The following is a 14134-nucleotide window of genomic DNA, read 5'->3' as shown; positions in this document are numbered from 1 at the left end:
GGATCCTTGCTGCCTTAGTTTTAAAATGTTATCTACGTTTTATTGTATTTTTATTTTTGTTAAATGTTTGCTATTTGCATTTTAACTTGGTTTATTTTGTATTTGACTATGTGCATACGTGCTACGTCTCCAGCTAGATTAGAAGCATATAGGCAGAAAATGTTTCACTGGTTTTTTTTTTTTGTAATCCCCAGTGAAAAGCATAGTGCTTGACACATGTTCGGTAATTAGTGTGTGTTTTACTTTTCAGCTTTCATTAGCTATTTGGGCTGTGCGTTTACAACACTGTTGCTGCCTTTGCCATAGGCCCCCTGATATTGTCCTAGATCCAAATTGATCGTGTTCAAAAAAGTTCCTGCCTTTCTCCCTCTTTCTTTCTGAGTGTATTCCTTTTTCTCTTCTTTTTCTTTCTTTATAAAACATTCTTGAACCACTTCCAGTCCTGGTGTCTTATTTAATTCCCTCTATGCCCCTTGGTGACTTAAAGATTCTTAGAGAACATTTGATTTTTCTCCCTCTTTTAGAATGTAAGGACTTTGCTCTTGTATAGTCCTTCCCAAATTCTCAAATTTATTGAGTATTGTTTGCAATTATTTACAGATTCAGTGTTTGCAATGAGTATTTCTACTCATCTCTCATATTTTCATCAGGAATGTTTGGAAGTCCTCTAACTTAAAAAGGTATATTTTTTCCCTAAAGGATTATACTTAATTTTGCTAGGTAAACACTTTTTATTTGTAAGCCTATCTCTTTGCCTTTAGAATATCATATTTCAGATTCTTTTCTCCTTTATATGGTACATGCCAAATCATGTGTGTTTCTAAAAGATTCCACTCTCCTTGAATTGTTTCCTTCTGGCATTTTGTAGTATTTTTTTTTGAACATGGAATCTTTAGACTTTAGCTATGATATTTCTGGGAATTTTCCACTTGGTGTTACTTAAGCATGGCAGATTCTGTTTTCACTGTACCTTTTGATTTCAGTAAGTATGGAATTTTAATTCATGATTTCTTAAAATAAGGTATCTGGCTCTTCTTTTGTTCATGACTTTTAGGTAATTCAGTGATCTTTATGTTTTTTTCTCTGTGAAATCTTTTCTAGGTTATTTGTTTTTGATATTACATATTTTCTTTATTTTTATAGTCTTTTGACTTTGTTTTAATATTTCTTTCTACCTCATGGAATCATTAACTTCTGTTTGATCTATTGGAATTTTCAGGGAGTCTGTTCTTTAAGGGAGGTTTTTTACTTACTGCTCTAATCTGTTAATTTTCGCTGAAGTCTATGTTTTCTTTTCTAATTCTTCCTATAGAGTTTTTATTCCAATAATAATATTATTTTTTTGACTTGCTTAATTTTCTCAAGAAATGCTAATTAACCTTGTAGCTACTTTGCATGTTGTAGAGCAGTTTCTGAAAGTGGTCTAGGAACTCCTAGAGGGCCCTGAGACCACTCTTTCTAGGAATCCATGAGGCTAATGTTAATAACAATACTAAGATATTTTAGTTTTTAGTGTGGCAAATATCTATAGTTATTAACCACATAAACAAAGTTCTTCAGTGTGTCCTCAATAACTTTTTAGAGTATGAAGAGTACCTGAGACCAAAATGTTTGAGAATTAAGGGCTTCTGAAACCAAAATGTTTGAGGACTGCTGGTTGTCTTTTTGAGGGATTGTGTGTTGGGCATCCTTGGATTCATCATAGCTATTGATTGTGATTGGCATTTTTCCCTTGACTCATCCTTCTAGCCTTACTTCTTGATATGAGACTCTGCATTAGGGTTAGGATCTTTGCAGTTCTGAAGGGCATGTTGGAGCTTTGTTTTGTCCTGATAGGCACCACCACTGCTTTCTCCAAGTACTGAATACTATATTCTAGGATCTAAGGGATGGACCACATAGATACACCTTTTTAGGATACCCTAAAAGGCCTTATTGCTCTCCCAATGTGATTTTGTGGGCTCCAGGTCCTGGTTTTGGTCTGGGCCACAACTGTGAGCTTCCCTTGGGCTAGAACTCCAGTAGACAACTGTTGGCCCCAATCCCTGTCAACTATTTGGAAGGCTCTATCGTTTGGGAATTGCAGAACCATATGCTTGCACCTGGTCTGCACTTCCTGCTCAAGTGACTCAGCTTCAGGCCTCAGCCCTTGTCTGCACTGGACGTGTGACCCCATTATTGCGTAAAAACAACACAGATGCAAGCTTACCTCATTCCTGCTCCTTGCTCTGTCCTTAGCCATAGGCCCCAGGCTGGGAAGATGTGCCTTCCTAGTCAGATCACTGTTGAGTCCCTGGAGGCCTTTGGCTGGCTCTCTGTACTGATCTGGGCTAGAAAACTGACTAAGAGTAGTTTCTCTTAGATGTTCTAATCACTACTTATACTGGTACTCTTTCTTGGTCACTGGTGGCATGAGTGTAGGGGAGAGTTGAAGCTTTATTCCTCCATCACTCAAAAACCACCTGCCAGTACCCACCAAGATGAGAAGAATTATGTTCCAGTCCAGCCTGGCCAGACCTGTTCTCTCTCGGTGTATTTATGTCTCAGTTTGCAGAACCCTTCATGGACTTTTGGTTCCTTTGCATGGGACTATGTCCTAAGTCTCTTTTCACATGTGTTTTTGTGTCCTGATATCTCTCCCCAAGGTCAAGAGATGTGGTTCTGCTAGAGATAAGCAATGGGAGCTTTTGCAGGTCATTTAGCTTTCCTCCACCTTAGTTTGCGTATTCATACAATGACAAAAATGATCCACATTATCTCTGTTGTCCCTCCTGGCTCTAACATATACAGCTCTAGTTGAGTCTGTATTCTATGACTGATGCAAAAATTGTTTTTAATCTGCCTGTTTGACTGGTAATTAGTAACTTATGGAGTGCTGTATCATGGTGTAATGGAAAGAATATTAGATATGGAATCAGAACCTCTGAGCTGGAGTCCTAGCTCTGAGTGTGACTTCGGATAAATCTTTTTTACCTTAGCCTCAGTTTTTTCTCTATAAAATCATGATGATAATACACTACTGAACTTGCAGAATTGTTGTGAGTATAGGACTTTGCTTACTTTAGATAGTGGAGAAGCCTTAGATTCACAATTTTAGGACCCAAGTCAGTAAGAAACTTCATGGACATATTTCATGCCAAGGCAAGGAGAGGTCAATTGACTCATAAAGTTTCTGTCAGATAAGTGAGCTCTGATTTCAAATAATTCTCTGGTAGCATATAGAGAATCAAAAAGTCACAGTGCTCATATGGGATTGCAGGCTATTTACAGCTGGTCTTAGAAAGGCGGTAGGGCAGTTTGTTGTGCTCAGGACAATGGAAAAAGAGCTTGCTGTTTTGTGCATCTGTCTTGGGAAATAGAGGACAGCTTTGTGGTCTGTGGCCAGTGTTGCAGACCTCCTGGGAAGAGGACAGCCTTGAATATGGGGGAGTGGATAAACGTGAAAGGGAGGCAAGTTCAAAGACAGTCAGAAATGCCTCCCACCCTGCCTCCATACTAATCAAGTGCCATGGAAGTATGAATTATTAAAATGACAAGCCTGATCTTTCCCTCCTGAGCCATGAGTTGGAGTTGAGGAGGAGCTGATACAAATTGAGTAGACAGAGGAACTAGGAATTTAAAGTATTTGTGGGGGCATTGAAGTGTACGTGAAAAACCTGTAGTGTGAGGGCAGGTGTGTTGTTGGGTGAAAAGAGATTGAGCCAGGCACATGGAGGAAAGAAGGTTCAGCTGCGAAGGTTCATCCTGGCAGGGAATAGAGCTACTTTATTTCCTCCAGGTCCTTTTTTGAGGCAGTGGTGGAGAAAGCCTAGAGCCAGGATGACCTAAGTTCAAATGCAACCTTAGATGTTTACTGACTGTGTATCCCTGGGTGGGTCATGTGACCATTTTTGCCTCAGTTTCCTCAACTGTAAAATGGGGATTATAATAGCACCTACATCACAGAGTTGTTGTGAAGATTAAATACTATTTGTAAAAAGAAAAGTGATCAGCACAGTACCTGAAATATAGTAGGCACTATGGTAAATATGCATTCCCTTCTTTTCCCTTTTATTTTATCTTTAAATTCTTTTTTTTTCATTTATCAGGCATTTTCTTTCCCCCTCCTGCCTCACCCTCTCACTTCCCAGGGACTTTTCATTTGGGGGTTTCTTTTAGGAGGTAATTGATGGATTCTTCCTGGTTTCACCTTCCCCTCTTGTTCTAACATATGTGGGTATTTTTTTCTGTCATGACTTCTTGAAATATATTCAGATTTTCTTTGGTCATAGCTCTCAGGCTGTTGTTGTTCAGTCATGTATGATCCTTTGTCATGTCATCCTTTGGGGTTTCCTTTGCAAGGACACTAGAGTGGTTTGCTATTTCCTTCTCCAGCTCATTTTTATAGATGAGGAAACTGAGGCAAACAGGATTAAGTGACTTGCCCAGGCTAATAAGTGTCTGAAGCTGGATTTGAACTCAGCCCTTGCTGACTGTAGGCCTGACGCTCTATCTACTGTACCATGTGGCTGCCTTAACTCTCAGGTGGGTGGTCCACTGATGATCAGACTATTTCTCCTTGATCTTGTTTTCAGGTTAGTTGTTTTTGTTATTAGATCTCTCATGGTTTTTTTCTATTTTTCATAATCTTTTGACTTTGTTTTAATATTTTTTGTTACCTTGTAGATCTCAGTTTTCAGGGAGTCTTACTTGTATAAAGTTTTGTACCTTTTACACTAAGGTGTTCATTCTCTCTCCAATTCTCTCCTCCATAGATCTTATTTCTTTTCCAATTCTTTCTTCTAGCATTTTCATTTATGTTATCATTTCAATTTCTTTACTAAAAATCTCTTGATCATTCTGTATATTCCAAGTGAGCTTAAGGGTAAGCTATATTTTCTTGGAGACTTTTCTGGGTTTGTGTCTTGGGTACTCACAGCGTCGTAATTCTTTATCTCTTTTTATTCAGTCATTTTTTCAGTGTTACTTTCTGAATTGGAATTTGTTTTAGAGCCAAGCTCTCAAACATCAGACCCTGGTTTGAGACTAGGCATTACAGTTGCAGATTTACCCCTAAGTGGAATTCTGGTAGACAATTGCTGACCTCAGCCTGTCAACTAGAAGATTCTGAAGGTACAGTCACGGTGTCTTTGATCTCTCTGAGTCAGAGAGGCACTATTTTGAGTTCCTGTCACCTTATTCCATGCCAAAGGGCTGTGTGACCCTGGGCAAGTCATTTAACCTCTATTTGTCTCCAGTATATCTTTGCCAAAAAGCTCTGTGAACAGGATTGGTGTGCTATTGGTGTACAGGATCATGAAGAGTTGGACAGAACTGAACAAGATAGATGGAACTGTGTGTGTATGTGTATACATAGAAGTGTGAGTATATATACATATATATAGTCCCATACCCACATATGTGTACATGTTGTACATGTTTATGGTATATATGTGTGTGTGGTTTATATATGCACGCTACACATATACATGTAGTGAAATTTGTGTGTGCATGTGTATGTGTATGTAATTTTAGTGGGGACACAGCAGCGGTTGGAGGGAAGCAGAATCATGAACAGTCTCAGGGAATGCATTCCAGAGATTATTTAGTTGTTTTTAGTTGTGTCTGACCTTTTGTGACGCCATTTGGGAGGTTCTTTTGGCAAAGATACTGGAGTGGTTTGCCATTTCCTTCTTCAGCTCATTTTACAGATTAGGAAATTGAGGCAAGCAGGGTCACACAGCTAGGAAGTCTCTGAGGTCATGCTCAGGTATGCCTGGCTCCAGGCCCAATGCTCTATCCACTGGGACACTGAGCTTCCCCATTCCAGGCATAGGGGACAGCCTATGCATAGGCATCGCAAGAAACGAATGATGGACTATTTAATTTCTAACTGCTAGTCAGTTTTAGGGGGTTACATTAAGCATTCAGATAGATTTAGCTCCATTCCCTAGGATGGCATTTCATAATCCAAAGGACAGGAAAGAAAGTTATCCGTCCAGCTTCTGGCCATTCAGGGAATATGCCAATGTGGTCAGAGGATCCTAAGTGGCTTAGAAACATCCCAGACCCATCCATCACCATGATTGAAGGCACAGGGAGGAGCCCGCCTAAATAGCAGTGGCCAAGCAAGGGTCTGTTGTTACTGCCAAGCTGTTTGGGGGTCATCTATAAAAAGAAAAGTACTGCCTGTCTCAGTTATCACTGTCAACAAAGTCTCACCCCACCTTGGAAGGCCAGTCTCTAGCTGGGAGAATTGGGGAAGCAATTGGGGACTTAGAATCACGCAGTCATCCTCCCCCAAAAGGCAAAAGCAAGGTAAACTTTTAAAATTCTTTACATAAAACCTGAGAAATGGGAATTTTTTAGGAGTACCTTTGCCCCAATCTGAGTAAAGAGCCAATATGGCCTAAGGGAAAGAACCCTGGATTTGGAGTCAGAGAACCTGGGTTTGGATTCTAGATCGACCACTGCTTCTCTGTGTAAACCAGGGTGTCATTGAACTCCACTGGACCCCTGGTTTCCTCCTGAATAAAATGAGGTGCTTGCACTGCATGATCTTGGGGGTTGCTTCTAGCTCTCATTCTGTGGTTTCACATTCCATTGTGACAGAGGCTCCTCCTGGGTGACCAGGGAAAGAATGCTGCCCTATCTGCCTCCAAGAATTCCTCTGTGACTGGGGCAAGCCACCTCTCGTTTTCCTCATCTGTAGAGTGGAGATGGTGATACCTCTGCCTTAGGGCAGCCCTTTGAAGATCTTTGTGAGAATCAACTGAGATAATATAGGACATAATAATATCCTTTGCAACCCCAAAAGCACTGGGTCGTTATTGGCTATCAGGATTACCGTGAGTCTGATTCCAAGTGAAGGGATTCGCTAAGTCGGGCATTCAGTTACATTTTTATGTATTTGATGAACTGCTGAACTGAGATGAAAATGTATGGAAGTAATGCTAGTCCCCTCTAACTTTTGATCTCTGTGATTATCATTAATATTGGCTGACATTTATGGCTTGTACAGCTCTTTACACGCATTCTATTGTCTATTTCTCACACTGCTTTGTGGCAGGTAATATTCATATCACTGTCTTTATTTTACAAATTTGAAAATTGGGGCTTAGAAAAACTGATTCTCCCAAAGTCATCTCGTCCTCGGTGGCAGATTCAGGCTTTTATGACATCAGATCTAGAGTTCTTTACCACTATTCTGCTCCTCCTTATTGTCACTGGCTGTAGAATTAAATTGCTCTGTTGTTACCTTAGAAAATGGGCAAAGGGAAGAAAACTGTGGAGCAGCTGCCTCAGCTTCTGCAAGTGTTGCCTTTCATGGAAATAGGGCCTAGCATGATGGCCTCAGCCTGCCTGAGGTTTTTAAGTGCCCACTTTCCTTTTTCAGTTTCGTAAATACAGGATTAAATACAAAGCTTCTAGGTCCATTTACAGGTTTTTATATGATACATGCTTCCCACCTCCAGACCTACGGAGTGAAGGCTTATGTTTTTCCTGAGTTCTTTGGTTTGGATGCTGTTTTTTTCTGGTATAAGCACTCTCCTACCACAGCCACAATTACCAGCATGCCTGTCACCCAAAGAAACTGACCCCAGGGTGCAGAGAATTTGAAGGAATCTTTTTTCACTCCTATGTGGATAGTGCTATTCCTAGTCAATAGTTCCTAAAAGCTCTTAGCAATGTGAGGACAGCACCAAAACTTACTCCAGAAAGCTTTTGTTAATACTTTTGTCATCATTAAAGACTTTTCTCACCTCCAGTGTCAACCCTCCCCCCCCCCCCCACACACATATTTTGCTTGTACCTCCCTATTGACTTATTTATAGCATTGCCTAATGCCTGCTGGATAGCTCCAGCTCAAAATGTTTAAAAGAGAGCTTACTGCATTTTCCTTAAAATCCATCCCAGCTCCAAACTTTTCTGTTTCTGGTGAGAATTGTTCTAGTTGATTCTTCTAGTCACCCAAGTTCATAAGCTAGGAACCATCCTCAACACCTCTCTCTGCGTGTCTCTCTCTGTCTCCGTGTCTTTGTCTCTGTCTCTCTCTCTCCACTCCCCCCCCCCCAATGCCAATCATTTGCCAGATTTTGGCAATTCTGTCTCCCCAGTACCCCAGTCTCACTCAGCACTCCACTTCAGACCCACATCACCTCTCATCTAGACCACAGTAGCCTCCTAATCAATTCCCTTGCCTCCAGGTGAGTCTCTTCTGTGCAGCCTTTCATGCATCCGCCAAGGTGACAGTCTCACCATCTCACTTCCCAGCTCAAGCAATTCCACTGTCTCTGTATTTCTTCTAGGACAAAAGAGAACCACCTCACCTAGATAGTTCAAGCTGTCCACAGTCTGGCTCCAGCCTAGAGAGAATATGGCATGGTGGATAAAAAGCTGTACTCAGTGTTAGGGAAAACTGGGTTCAAATCCCATTTTGGACACTAGCCATTTAGACCATATCAAACCACTTTATCTGGGATAGGATGAGGATCCTTTCCTGTAAAATGAGGGGGGTTATGCCAGGTGGCTTCTAAAATCTCATCTAGCTCTAAGTCTGTGTTCCCTCCCTCCTCCCAGTTCTCTCTCTTTTGTTTTATGAGGCAGAGATTTAATCAGCTGAATGTAATAGCATCTTTTCATAGTGACCCAGTGAGAGACAAGAATGAAATAACGACTGTGTTGTTGTTCAGTGGTGTCTGACTCTTCGTCTTGGTTTGCCATTTCCTCCTTCAGTGGATTAAAGCCTGCAGAGGTTAAGTGACTTGGCCAGGATCACACAACCAGTGAGTGTCATAGGCCAAATTTAAACTCAGGTCTTCCTGACTCCAGCCCTAGCCTTTTGTCCACTGAGCCACCTAGCTGCCCGCAATGCATATAAAGGGCCATATAATGTTAGCTGTTATCCTGTTGATGATATACAGCAGTCTGATCAAATCTGAGAACATACAACTTGCTCTCTTGTCATTGTAATGCACCTCCATTTCCTATTCAGTATAATTATTGAATCAATGTTATTTCTCACACGAAAATATTGTCTAAAATCAGTCACTATGCAGTCATTCTGAAGTGTCCCCATGTTTTGGCTACATGCAGCCAGCCTGCCAGGGAGCTCCGGGGAGGCGGGTCCTGCAGAAGGAGGCAGTCCCACAAGTGCTGATCATATCAGTCCTTTGCTAATCCCATCTCCTCTTGATGAGTAAAGTGGGAGCAGCTGCCACACATGCTCACCCCATCTCTTTCATTAGAATTGTGGACCAATCAAAATACTTAGGCAGTAACTGAGGGGGCACTAATCCCATCTCCTCATATAGAGTAATCCAATCAAAATACTTTTGCCCTTATATGGGCTGTGTGAATAGTCACAGAGGAGCCTAGGTGTCCCATACATATTATTCCAGTAAAGATCAGAAGGTTGAACCAGACTAATGATCCGTGATGCCATTGTTTAGCTCAGACCACACAAAAAGCCAGCCAGAATCCTATAAGCAGTGGGAAGACCTGGCATGAAGCAAACTGGAGGCCCCCCAGCACTCAGACCAGCCATTCTCCAGGGACATACGAAGCCCACCCTACACCCAGAGGAAGGAAACCAGCAGGGCTTGGATGAGGAAGCCCTAAGAAGGTTGGAAATCCCCTAGCTCTCTGACCTGGAGCCCACAGTTCTAAATGGGTATGCCTGAGAGTGACTGAAAGTTAACAGTCCCCTGACCTGAGATGCTCCACCAGGCTCCGAAGTCCAAAGAACTTGGAACCTAGATGATCTGGAGGATGGGGCCAAGACCTGAAATCTGCTAGTGGTCTGAGTGTAGAATACTAGGTGAAGAAGAAATCAGTAACAGGAGCCCAGACAATAAAGGTCAGGACCAAACAGGTCCAACCACTCCAGGAGTGCAGGAAGGGCTAGAGCCCAGCCTCTCCTTTGGTCAAAGTCTAACATCAGTTCCTGATGTTAGAGATAGGAGTACAGAGACTGAACACCATGGAGAAATGTATATCTCTTACATGCCTAAAAGACAAACCTAGAAAAAGAGAATAGCTCCTCAATAACTACAGTACTACAAGAACACCTAGAGGAGATGAAGTGAGAGATTTAAAAATGAAATTATAAATGAAATAAGAACCCTGCTAGTCCTTCAGTAAACATTTATAAAGCATCTGCTCTGTGCCAGGCTCTGTTCTAAGCAGTGGATATACAAATACAAAGAAGGAAGGCAGTCCCTGCTCTCCTGGGGCTTAATTCTAAGGGGGGAAGAGAATTCAAAAAAGGAAGTTGAGAAGTGGGGAGGGGGAGGCAGCCTGGGGGCAGGGGTGGGGGTGAAAAGGAAGCAAGTAGCCAGATGTGAGGCATGGTGGGAAAGTTAGACAAGACCCAGAGTGGGGCAGCCAGGTGAGAGAGGAGCATGAGCTGAGCTCTCTCCTTAAGTCAGGGCTTAGGAGTTCATGGCTCCACCCTCTAACCCGAAGGACATAGGATGCTGATGAGGCAGAATGCCAAGGGTATTGGCATCTTTCATGAGCAAAGAATTGGAAGGAGCATCAATAGCTTAGAGTCATGAATTCCTCAAAAATTAGAACGAATCAAACAACTCCATGACACAATAAGAAATATTAGAATAAAATTAAAAGAGTGAAATGTGAAGAAATGTAAGGTCTGCTATCGGAAATAGCAGATCTGGAGACAGAGACAGAGAGAAATCATTTAAGAATTATTGGACTCCCTCAAAGTAAACAAGCAAACAAGCAGAAACCTTCCTAAAAGCTTGGATACCATATTTCAAGAAATTAAAAATGCAAGTTGCTGAGATTCCATAGAACCAGAGGGTAAAATACCTACTGAATGAGATACCGCATTCTTAGACCCGCACAGGATCTCTTTCAATGTAACTCTAAAAGACCCTTCATATAAATTAATAGATACTCTCTTCTTAAAAGTAATTTTAATTTAATTAATCTAATTAATTAATTGTATAAATAATGATATACTTTTATATATAAATAATATAAATTAGTTAATTTAATTAAATTTAATTACATAAAATAAAATTAATATTAATACTCTCAAGCAACTAGAGAGAGATTAATTGCCCATAGTTGGACAGTATAAATATAAAATAATATAAATTCTAATGTAGTTTTAAATGACAATAACACATATTAATTTACTCAGTGCCATACCCATCAAACTGCAAAGGGACTGATTACTTTATAGAGTTAGAAAAAAAATATGAAATTCATCTTCAGTAACAAAAGATAAAGAATCTCCAGAGAAGTAATGAAAATAAAGGGTGAAGCATAGGGCTCTAGCAGTACCACGTCTGAAACTATCCTGCAAAGCAATAATCATTAAAATTATTTAGTCATGGTTAAAAAAATTCCCTGGCCAACCGGGGAATAGGTCAGATAGAAAACGTGCAGAAGGGAACAGACATAGAAGCTCAGTGTTTGAGAAACCCAAATACTTTTAACTACCGAGTGCAGAATTGTCCGACAGAAATTTGCCCAGCATCACACTGGGAGTTCCTGAGGCGGAACAAGACAGGGGCATGGATCTGTGATGTCATTCATATGAGGAGCTCCGGGGCGCAATCCTCTTTCCCATTTCACTTCTCTGCACCGTGTTCTCATAGAGGGTTGCCCAGAGAATGGTAAAGTTAAAGGTGTTGTCACCCAGGTTCACACAGTGAGTATGTGTCAGTATCAGGACTTAAATTTCATCGTTAAAATAGAATGCACAAAAGAGAAGCTAAGGTTGCCTTAGGTATTTAAGAAATAAGCTCTACGGTGATAAAGGTTCACAGTTTCACGAACAATCCTTTTTTCCCCTTGTATATGGAAATGCTTGTGATTGCTGGTCTTTTTCACATTCAGAAAAACAAAAAGTAATAACACAAATAAACAAAATGATTAGAAAAGTAACTTTACAAATCGGCGGCTAAGTGACACAGTAGATAGAGTCCAGGCTCAGACACTTCGAGCTGTGTAACCCTGGGTAAGTCACTCAGTCCTGTTTGCCTCAATTTACTCATCTGTACAATGAACAGGAGAAGGAACTGGTAAACCACTTCAATATCTTTGCTGGGAAAACCCCAAACAGGGTCACGAAGAGTCAGAAACGACTCGACAACAACAACGTGCCAGGTATTGTGCTAATATAATATTAATTATATAATATGTAATTAAATTATATTAGTGTTAATATAATATTACAGAGGTAAATATTATCTCATTACATCCCCTTCAAAAAGTCGGTATTCTAGCCTAGCTATTAATTGAACTGAACTCTCCCATTTCCATATCTTTGCCGAAGCAATCCTCCATACCTGGAAAGCATCCCCTAGAAACTTTAGCTTCCTTCCATAGCCCACCTCACATGCTACCTTTTATACAAGCCTTTATTACTTTTAGTAATTTTAAGTGCCTCACCACCCCTCCATCACTTGGCAGAATGGCAGGATGGAGGTAGGTGACCTCCTAAATGTTGTAGACATTCTGTAACTGTTTAGGGTGGAATTTCTCTATCTCTTCCTGCAATTCTTTGTGAGTTAAATGCAAAGAGAATGTAAGCTTCTTGGACACAGTTTCTTTTTTTTTGTCTCTGTATCCATTAAATGTTATCCTACCGAATCATAAATTCCACTAAGGCAGAGAATACTCTGTAAACTCCACAAGGTCAGGTGATAAATCTTAGCAATTTCTATACTTATCAGTGTTCTAAATATGGTAGGAGCTCAGTAAAAGTTGAATTGAATTGATATTGTAAAATGTCCATGGCCCAGGTACCACAGAGCATCTTCTGTTTCCAAGAACAGCTCAGCTTTGAGGCTCAGACAGACCAGGTTCAGGTCCAGTGGTGGGGTTGTAGTAGGGAGGAGCCTAGCCTGGAGAGACAGGGGTCACTTCATTGTGTGTTGTTTTGGGTTCATTGCATTCCCATCTCAGAGCAGAATTCTGGGGATGACCCCTTAAACAAAACTTAAATTTGACTCATGTCTAGAGCCTTGTCAAAAAATATTCAGAGTCCCTTCTAGAAAAATGCTAAAAATACAAACTACATAAGGCAGTTTTAACATCAAAGACTCATAATTACATGTAATACTGCCTCTGGGATGTTCCTCAGTTTATCAGTCCTGTTTGCTGAGGTGGGGCCCCAAACGGTCACTGCTACAGGTACCTTACTTACCATCAATAATAAGCCAGTAAACATAATGAACTCAAAGCTAATGCTAAGACGGCATGGTCCAAGCATTAGTATCAAAGCATTTTCTCCATAGTCCTCCATAGCTCACTCAGTCACTCCATCCAGCCTCCACAAGCAATTGGAGCAGTGGGCTCCAACAGTGCTCTGAGGCATCCATGTAAAGAACACATGTGGCTACAGCTCCAGATGTTCTGGGCCTTAAGGTCCTTTCTCTCCTTGTTCAGTCCTTCCAAAGTTCCCCTGCTCCACATGGGCGAGGCATCTCTATGGAGCTCCCGGGCTGTATTCTCGGCAGCTTCCTTCTTAAATGCCAGGGTTAGTTCTGTCTCGAGTCCACAGCTTGCTCTCTCTTCTGTTGACAAAAGCCCAGCTCCTCAACGCTGCTTCGTGCCTCAAGTGAATGCTCTTCTGTTTGTATGTCTAACATTTTTGCATCTCAAAGTCTGAAACTGCTAAATGGGGTGTCTCTTACTGGGCAAGGAGCTGACAATGGAGAAGGAGAGAGAAAGCTTGATTCTCTTTTGCATGTATTATATTCCACAGGACTCTGGGTCCTGGGAATATAACTGAGCTTTCTTTTAAGGGTCATGTGGGAACATGGTCCTCCATCCAGTCATCCCACTACAAAATGAAGTAGAGACCTAAGTGACCAATTTAAACAGATTGTGTTTTCAATTGACAATTATAATTTCTTAAATTCTGCCTGAGAAAAGAAGAGAATGTTGCCACAGTATTTAAGTATAAGTTCACTTAGATGATTCTTCTCTTTTCTTCCCTTATGAGGGAAGAAAACAAGCTTCCAGAATTTGTTCATTAGTACCTATGTTGGTGTTTTAATTTCTCAGTGACAGATCTGAACCGAGTATTAACCAACCTGGGTGCTAGTCTCAGCTCTGCTACTAACCTGATATATGTATGGCCTTGGGCGAATGACAGAGCTTCAGTTTCCTTATC

The 14134-nt window shown here is 41.0% G+C and overlaps 1 protein-coding gene across 13 annotated transcripts in view; it reads left to right on the top strand.

Moving 5' to 3' along the window:
* ART3 (ADP-ribosyltransferase 3 (inactive)) overlaps positions 1 to 14134 on the top strand; it is a 129608-nt gene that overhangs the window by 93077 nt on the left and 22397 nt on the right. The window contains exon 1 of one of the 13 annotated variants that reach the window (XM_072624102.1): positions 6136 to 6297. The exons of 10 other annotated variants lie outside the window; for them this stretch is intronic. The gene's annotated coding sequence lies outside the window, so the exon portion shown is untranslated. Of the gene's footprint in view, positions 1 to 6135; positions 6298 to 9225; positions 9605 to 14134 lie in introns of those variants that run through there. 2 more of the 13 variants (XM_072624114.1, XM_072624113.1) reach the window with 2 other exon arrangements.

Source organism: Notamacropus eugenii, chromosome 7 (assembly GCF_028372415.1).
Source record: "Notamacropus eugenii isolate mMacEug1 chromosome 7, mMacEug1.pri_v2, whole genome shotgun sequence".
NCBI classification, from domain to species: domain Eukaryota; kingdom Metazoa; phylum Chordata; class Mammalia; order Diprotodontia; family Macropodidae; genus Notamacropus; species Notamacropus eugenii.
This window is presented reverse-complemented; position numbering and strand designations above follow the sequence as displayed.